Source organism: Monodon monoceros, unplaced genomic scaffold (genome assembly GCF_005190385.1).
Source record: "Monodon monoceros isolate NGI ecotype Baffin Bay Population unplaced genomic scaffold, NGI_Narwhal_1 Super_Scaffold_7, whole genome shotgun sequence".
In the NCBI taxonomy this organism is placed as follows: Eukaryota; Metazoa; Chordata; class Mammalia; order Artiodactyla; family Monodontidae; genus Monodon; species Monodon monoceros.
This window is the reverse complement of record NW_021703784.1, coordinates 53436559-53445809: the sequence shown is the minus strand read 5'-3', so window position 1 is coordinate 53445809 and position 9251 is coordinate 53436559.

Below are 9251 nucleotides of genomic sequence, written 5' to 3'. Positions count from 1 at the left end.
AACTGTAGACTTGGGGTTTGCTGTCTGCAGCTGACTAGTTTCTGATTTTTATGTTATCTTAGCATAGTTTTTAGCACTTGTTATCATTGGTGGATTTGTTTATTGGTTTGGTTGCTCTCTTCTTTTTTTTAATTACTTCTTTATTTTTGTATTTTAATTTTTTTTTACTTTAATAATTTTATTGTATTTTTTTCTCTTTTTTTTCTCCCCCTTTTCTTCTAAGCCATGTGGCTAACAGGGCCGTGGTGCTCCAGCCTGCTGTAGGCCTGAGCCTCTGAGTTGGGAGAGCCAAGTTCAGAACATTGGAACACCAGAGACCTCGTGGCCCCACGTAATATCAATCAGCGAGAGCTCTACCAGAGACCTAAGTCTCAACGCTAAGACCTAGCTCCACGCAACAGCCAGCAAGCTCCACTGCTGGATGCCTCATACCAAACAACTAGCGAGACAGGGACACAACCACACGCATTAGCAGAGATGCTGCCTAAAATCATAATAAGGCCAAAGACACCCCAAAACACACCACCGGACGCGATCCTACTCACCAGAAAAACAAGATCCAGCCTCATCCACCAGAACACAGGCACCAGTCCCCTCCACCAGGAAGCCTACACAACCCATTGAACCAACCTTACCCACTGGGGGTAGACACCAAAAACAACGGGAACTACGAACCTGCAGCCTGTGAAAAGGAGACCCCAAACACAGTAAGTTAAGCAAAGTGAGAAGACAGAGAAATATGCAGCAGATGAACGAGCAAGGTAAAAACCCACCAAACCTAACAAATGAAGAGGAAATAGGCAGTCTACCTGAAAAAGAATTCAGAGTACTGATAGTAAAGATGATCCAAGATCTTGGAAATAGAATGGAGAAAATACAAGAAACGTTTAACAAGGACTAGAAGAATTAAAGAGCAAACAAACAATGATGAACAACAAAATAAATGAAATTAAAAATTTTCTAGAAGGAATGAATAGCAGAATAACTGAGGCAGAAGAACAGATAAGTGACTTGGAAGATAAAACAGTGGAAATAACTACCATAGAGCAGAATACAGAAAAAAGAATGAAAAGAATTGAAGATAGTCTCAGAGACCTCTGGGACAACATTAAACACACCAACATTTGAATTATAGAGGTCCCAGATGAAAAAGAAAAAACGAAAGGGTCTGAGAAAATCTTTGAAGAGATTATAGTTGAAAACTTCCCTAATATGGGAAAGGAAATAGTCAAGTCCCGGAAGCACAGAGAGTCCCATACAGGATAAATGCAAGGAGAAACATGCCAAGACACATGTTAATCAAACTATCAAAAATTAAATCCAGAGAAAAAATGGTAAAAGCAGCAAGGGAAAAACAACAAATAACATACATGGAATCCCCATAAGGTTAACAGCTGATCTTTCAGCAGAAACTCTGAAAGCCAGAAGGGAGTGGCAGGACACTTTTAAAGTAATGAAAGGGAAACTCCTACAACCAAGATTACTCTACCTGGCAAGGATCTCATTCAGATTCGACAGAGAAATTAAAATGTTTACAGACAAGCAAAAGCTAAGAGAATTCAGCACCACCAAACCATTTACAACAAAAGCTAAAGGAACTTCTCTAGGCAGGAAACACAAAAGAAGGAAAATACCTACAAAAACAAACCCAAAACAATGAAGAAAATGTTAATAGCAACATACATGTCGATAATTACCTTAAATGTAAATAGATTAAATGCTCTGACCAAAAGACACAGGCTGGTTGAATGGATACAAAAAGAAGACCTGTATATATGCTGTCTACAAGAGAGCCACTTCTGACCTAGGGACACATACAAAGTTAAGGGATGGAAAAAGAAATTCCATGCAAATGAAAATCAAAAGAAAGCTGCAATAGCAATTCTCATATCAGATGGGGAATTCCCTGGCTGTCCAATGGTTAGGACTCTGTGCTCTCACTGCCGAGGGCCCAGGTTCAATCCCTGGTCAGGGAACTAAGATCCCACAGGTCATGCCGTGCAGCGAAAAAAAAAAAAAAAAAAAAGGAAAAAGATATACCTTTTACATGTATCAGTATTCCATTACCAGGATAATGCTATGTACCAAACATGGACAAAACCTTAGTCACACATAACAAAAAGCACCTACTACTCACACATCTGAGTTGATTGGCTCTCAATTCTGCTTATCTAGACTGGCCTCAGCTAGAATGACCAGACAACTCTGCTCCATGCGTCACTCAACCAGGTTGGCCTGAGTATGTTCTCATGGTGATGGAAGTTGTCCAAGAGAACAAGTCTCAATGTCAAGCCCATCTCAAGCTTCTGCTTCAAGGGGTGTCTTGAAGTCAAAGTCAACTCATGGTAGAGGGCACTGTAAAGTTGCATGGCAAAGGGTGTGAACACAAAGAGTGTAATTAAAGGAAGGGTGAGAATCGAGGCCAAATGATATAATCTACCTCACTATATTATCAGCAAATCAAAAAACCTTGAGGCAAAAAGCATTAGCAAAGGGGCTTCCCTGGTGGTGCAGTGGTTGAGAGTCCGCCTGCAGATGCCGGGGACACGGGTTCAAGCCCTGGTCTGGGAAGATCCCACATGCCGTGGAGCGGCTGGGCCCGTGAGCCATGGCCGCTGAGCCTGCGCGTCCGGAGCCTGTGCTCCGCAGCGGGAGAGGCCACAACAGTGAGGGGCCCGCGTACCACAAAAAAAAAAAAAAAAAAAAAAAAATCATTAGCAGAGACAAAGAGGGACATTTCATAATGATGAGAAATTACTTTTAAACAATTTTCCATTTATAGGCACCTAATCACACAGCCTCTGTAGGAGAAACAGACAAATCCACAATCATTGTGGGAAATTAAGCACACTTCTCTCAATAAAAGATATAATAAGCAGATAAAAAAAGTCTGTAAGGTTATAGAAGATTTTAACAACTTAATAAATTAGTCTTAATAAACATTTATAAAACACTGTACTCAATGACTGCAGAATTTATATTCTTTTCAAATGGAAATGGAACATTTATCAAAAGTACAATTAAGCCAGAAATCAGTAAGAAAAAGAGAACTAGAAAATCCCACATTTGGGAATTAAACACCATATTTATAAAAACCCATGGGTCAAAGGAAAAAGACCACGATTGAAATGAGAAAAGAGTTTGAATCGGTTGATGATCAAACTACATGAACTTGGTATATGACTAGCTGCAAATATTGGAGCGTCTAAGAAATATGCTGTGAACAAAAGTTCTGTGACTGGGAGGAAGGGGAGCTGCTTGAATACTGAATAAAAGGGAGCATTTAAACCAGAATCATTACCATAACCATTTTCCACATATCTACAGATCTCTAATTTTGTGTTCAACAGCCAGAATAGGCAAGTTCACATGAAAATCAACAATATTTAGGGAAAGATCAATAAATATTGTTTCCCTTGAAGCTCCTTCTCTGATTTCCAAACCCATGTATCCAACAGCCTACTGAAATCCCCACCTGGATTTTTCAGGGGCATTTCAAAATTAATATGTCCAAAGCTGAACCCTTGACTTTCCTTCCAAAACCTATTCCTCTCGAAGTCTGTCCCATCTCAGTAAAGGGCACCACTCTTCACACAGTTGCCTGAGGCAAAAACCTGGGCTTGCCTGTCAGGATTAAGATACCAGAAAAAGACTCACTCTCCCCCCATAAAAACTAGAAAACTGGACAAAATGCATGAAACAACTACTTTCAGACATTGAAAAGGCAGCCGTGAGCAGTGACCGTCAAGAGAGGAACAGACGAGCGCGCCCTTCACACCTGCAGGGACTTCCAGATAAGCCGAGCCACCGGGCCTGCCCAGGGGGTGCGGGGCTTGGTACCGCTGTGCCGAATGGGAACTGGGGGCCGGCTCAGGTGGAGCCCTTTGTTTTCAGCGTCGTCCCTCGGGCAGGGGTCACAGTGGCAGCTTGCAGCTACAGCTTCACCTGACGTGGTGAACTGACTGGGTAGAGGGCCTCAGGTGTGCCTGCCAACTTGAGAGTATTAATGTATTAGAGTATTTTCTAGAGATGCTTACGGGGGAAGCACGGAACTGGCCACGGTACTTACGGTAACTTCACAGCCCCAGACCTAAACCTGGAATTCAGGCCGGAGAAGCCGGCGTCTCTCAAGATGGAGGCCAGGCGGAAGGAGGAGCCCAAGGCTGCAGGGGCGGGTGGGCGTGGCCAGGGGCCTGGCCCCAGATGCCCAGTCAGACACTAAGACTGAATTTAAAGCCGACACCCGACCTTAGCTCCGAGCACCACGCTTTAAATGTCTTTTAAGGTTTACCCTGTTTGTTTTGTTTTTGTTCTTCTAAAAATAACATAAACTTAACTCTTGTTAACATTTAGTTCAGGCATTATTTTCCAGCCCACTTATTCATAGATTGTCTTTTTTTTTTTTTTTTACTATTTTTTCTTGCCTTTTTTTCCCTAAGCTGCTTCAAAAATAGACCTGTTTTAGTCTTGTTTCTTTGTTTAATCTTTGATTCATACAGCTATTTCTCTAGCTCTGACCTCACTTCTGAGCTCTAGATTCTTGTCTCCAACTGCCTGCTGGTCATCTTCATCTGAATGTCCTGCTGTAGACACCTCAAACTCAGTAAACCGTAACCTAAATTATCTTTCCATCTCCTGTGGCTCCAAATTGCTAAATAACAAGATCTGAAACCTACTCCTCATTCTTAGCTCCTCCTTTTCCTCCACAAACCCCCTCCCACCTTATACCAACCAAATTCTGCTTATTATATTTCCTTATTAATATATGAATATATTAATATTCATTTCTATTCATTTCTCCTAGTTGTTCTCTTGTTAACTTCAATGCCCACTAGGCCCCTAATCACCTCCCTGGGCATCCACTGCTTAGTACTCTGCTATCTATGATAAGCGCTAAGGCAGGTACTACAGTAGACTCCCAAAGAATCTCACTGCTTCCAGTTTATCTTTCACAAAATCTACCTTTCAAAGATCAGGTAGTGAGCTTGTTAAAATGCAAACCTGAACATGGTTAAAGTTCATTCCTAAGGTTAAAGTTTAAGCTCCTTAAATTGGATCCTGCCTTTCTCTCCAGCTTCATCTTCCACCCACTCTCCTTCATCCCCACTCATATTGAAACTCCAGCAAAACCAAACCACTTGTACTGCTCCCCTACACCACTGTGTATCTTTCTTCATGTTGTCCCTACTGCCAGGCTGACCCACTTCCCACCCCCCAACTTTCACCTGTTAACTCCTCTTGTTGGTGGAAGACTCAGCTCAGGAAGCCTTCTTTGATCATCGCCACCCATTCCTCACCACCAGACTCGGTTACATACTTCTTCCTCTTGTCCCATACGTCCCTCCAAATGATTGCACCCACTGAGATTAGGTAGCAATCAAGGGATTAAGCGATCTTTTGCGATATGAAGATTTTCTGAAACTTCATTCTGACTTTTTCTTTAGACACCTTTTCCTCTTATCAACAGAGAATGAAACAAGCTGTAGAGGTTGGTCCCATGTTAGGGCAAATACAGACCTGATCCTATCACTCTTGGTTTTAAAGCAGAAGCATAAAACTAAAGCATGCAATACAGAATATAGAAAAGGCTACCAAAGAGCTTATCAAATAAGTCTAATTATCACATTATTATTTCAAAGAACATAAGTATTCAATTAATCTCTGTGGGAGGCTTTAACTTTTAACTTGCCTGTTAAAAATCAGTAATGAAAGTTGACTTGGGGACATGAAAGTAAGAAACCACAGATTTCCCATTGATATCTAGGAAGGTTATTTTCCCAGCTTTATTGTCCCAACAAAACGGACTCAATTTTGTAAACTCATTAATCTAATTAATTTGTAATAAATATTGTTTTAAGTGTGGTGGGCCCTATCTGATCCTAGACAAAAAGTATGATGAACTCAAACAAGACTGTGTCGGAAGAACTTAGGTTTTTTTTGAAGACTCTTTCAAAACTACAAACTGAAAGTTTGCTAGTCATTTCTTCAAAACTCTACTTTCCTTCTGTAGAATATAGATTCTCAGTCCAATAGCTTCCATAAGGAGCAAGATGACCTGAGATGGTTTTTTCTAGTGATCATTGTTACACTATCATCTAAGGGAAAATTCTGCATAAAATGACATAAGAGAAATTGTAGTTTGCTATGGACCATAAAGTCTAATTCAAATACTTTGCAAATGTATATTCTCCCTCTCTGTCTCTGTCTCTGTCTCTGTCTGTCTGTCTGTCTCTCTCTCTCTCTCTCTCTCACACACACACACACACACACACACACACACAAAGCTGTATGCTATTTAAACATCTAGGATGGCACATGGTCACCTAGGCCTTTGCATATAGGAGAGGTTTCTCAGCAAAATATAAGAAGCTAGTAGTAGTATAAAAACACAGCAAATTCCTAACTTTGCCTGCATCCTAAAGTCTAGTCAATATCTATCTCAACTTTTTGTTTTCTAATTACTGTAAAAGCAATTTTATTGCTCACTGCTTGGAATGAAGGATGAGTCAGGGGTTGTTTTAAGTACCAGTTACCTAAATCTGAAAAATGATAAAATTGACACAAAGAAAGAGATAAATTTGAGACCTATAGATAAATGTCACCTCATCAGCTGAGTGCCAGCCTCTGATTTCTCTTTCTTGGCGGCATGCTGGGGCTTGATGCAGATTCTAGTCAACTGTGCAGCAGTGTATCAACCCCAAAGTTTGGGCCTTATTGCTGCTAAATATATATGGCATTCCTGTTGTAACAAATGTCCTTATTAAAAGGAATGAATCTCCTTTTAACTGGAAGGTCACTGAAATTAATATTTTGCTTTTAATACACCCATAACAAAGAAATATTGAACTACAAGTCTGAAAGAGATACTAAATACTAACATTAGGGCTTAATCCCTTAGCAGCTTGGCAAGAAAGAAAAAGAGGTCCATGCTTTTGAACAGAGTATCCTCAAGCAGCCTCAAGTGGATACAGGTTTTTATCAATGTTGATTGACCTTTGATTCTGTGGACCAAAACCAGTTACTGGCTAACAGGCTCAAGCACAACTTAGACTCCTAGTTGTTGGTTCTTCTATAAAACCTTCAATTTAGTGCCAATAAAAGAGTACGAGGCATAAAGTCTCCTGACAGACCAGGTAATTCCAAGCATTATAAAATAGGACTGCATTTGCTATGTGACAGGGATCGTGTTAAATGCTTGCACACGTCTTATTTCCTCAGGGTCTTAGAGTTAAATACTATAATTGTACTCATTTCACAGGTCTAGAAACTGAGGCTCAGAAAGATTAAGTAGCTTCTCCACAGTCACACATACCTCTGACAGAGCCAAAAATTAACCCAGCCCATTTGACTCCAATTACACTGTGCTACTTTGTTTCCTTAGACCTATGTGGTTCAGTTAAGTGGCTACTAGCCACCTATGGCTATTTAAGCTTTAATTAATACAAGTTAAATAAAATGTAAAAGTCAGTTCCTTAGTCACTAACCAAATTTCAAGTGTTTAATAGCTGCGTGTGGCTGGTGGCTACCATACTAGACAATACAGTTATAGAATTCATTATTGCAGAAAGTTTATTGGACAGTGCTGGTCTAGAGTCTCTGGTAACTGGGAAGCTCTCTCTCTTTTCTGATAATGAGAATTACGTAAATTACCTCGTTACTTGACTTCCAGGAAGTCAAGTATCAAGTATACTTTAGCTCAAGTATAGCAATACTTTAGCCCCTGTGGTCAACATATTTGTGTTCATCTTTTTTTTGGTCCTGATTTTCTGCCTGTATTTTTTTCTTATTGTTTCACTGAAAATGTTCTGTTTGCAGGTTTTCTTAAATTATTTATGGAAAAGGCAGGATATAAATATAAATAAATAAAAATCAGGACACATGACCTGATTTTTGTATGACCTTTCTGGTATAAGGTGCAGAATAGGACTCATGAGCCAACTATATGCTGTCTTCAATAAGCTCACTTCAAATATAACAATATAGGCTGGATTAAAGTAAATGCATGGAAAAAGTTTTATCATGTAAGTTTTATCATGAATCAAAGGAAAGCAGAAGAGGCTACATTCATACCAGATAAATTATATTTCAGAGCAAAGATAATTACTAGAAACAGAGAAGGACATTATATAATGATAAAAAGGTCAATCCACAAAGAAGATATCGCAATTCTAAATATGTATTTGCAGCAGACAACAAAATTACAAAGTATGTGAATGAAAACTTGTTAGAACTAAAAGAGAAATGGACAGATCCACAATAACAGTTGAAGTCTTCAACACCCAACTCACAACAATTGATAGGACAATTAGACTGAGAATCAGCGAATATGTAGAATTCAACAACAACATCAACCAACAGGATCTAATTGATATTTACAGAATACTCCACCCAAGAGCATCAGCATATGTATCCTTTTCAAGTGTGTATAGAACATATAATAACATAGACCATATTCTGTGCTTGAAAACAAACCTCAACAAATTTAAAAGGGTTTAAATCATACACAGTGTTTTGTCTGATCCACTGGAATCAAACTGGAAATCATAACAGAAGGATAACATAAAAATCTACAAATATTTACAAACTAAACCACATACTTCTAAATAATCTATGGGTCAAAGAACAAATCTCAAGGTAAATTTTTAAAACACACTGAGCTGAATGAAAGTGAAAATACAACACAAAAAATTGTGGGACACACCTAAGGCTGCGCTGAGAGGGAAATTTATGGCACTAAATGCATAAATTAGAAAAGAGGAAGTCTCAAATCAATAATCTAAGCTCCCATCTCAAGAACCTAGAAAAAGAAGAGCAAAATAAACCATAACATAGAACAAACAAAGCCAGCAGAAAGAAGGAAATTATAATAAAGAGGTATGAGGCAGGAGGGAAGTAGATGTGGCTATAAAAGTAATATGTGGTAATAGAAATGTTTACATTTTCATTATATCGATGTCAACATTTTGGTTGTGATATTGTTCTATAGTTTTGCAAGGCATTACCAGTGGAGGACACTGGATAAAGAGTATGTGGAATACCTCTGTATTATTTCTTACATTTCATGTGACTACAATTATCTCAAAATAAAGAGTTTAATTTTAAATACAAACAACAAAACAAGAGTATTTTATAACACAAATATAAAAAGAATAATTATCCAGAATATACAAAAAATTTCAACAAATAAAATATTTAAAAGATGACAAAGTAGAAAAAAATGAGGAAAAGATTTGAAAAGGCACTTCACAAAA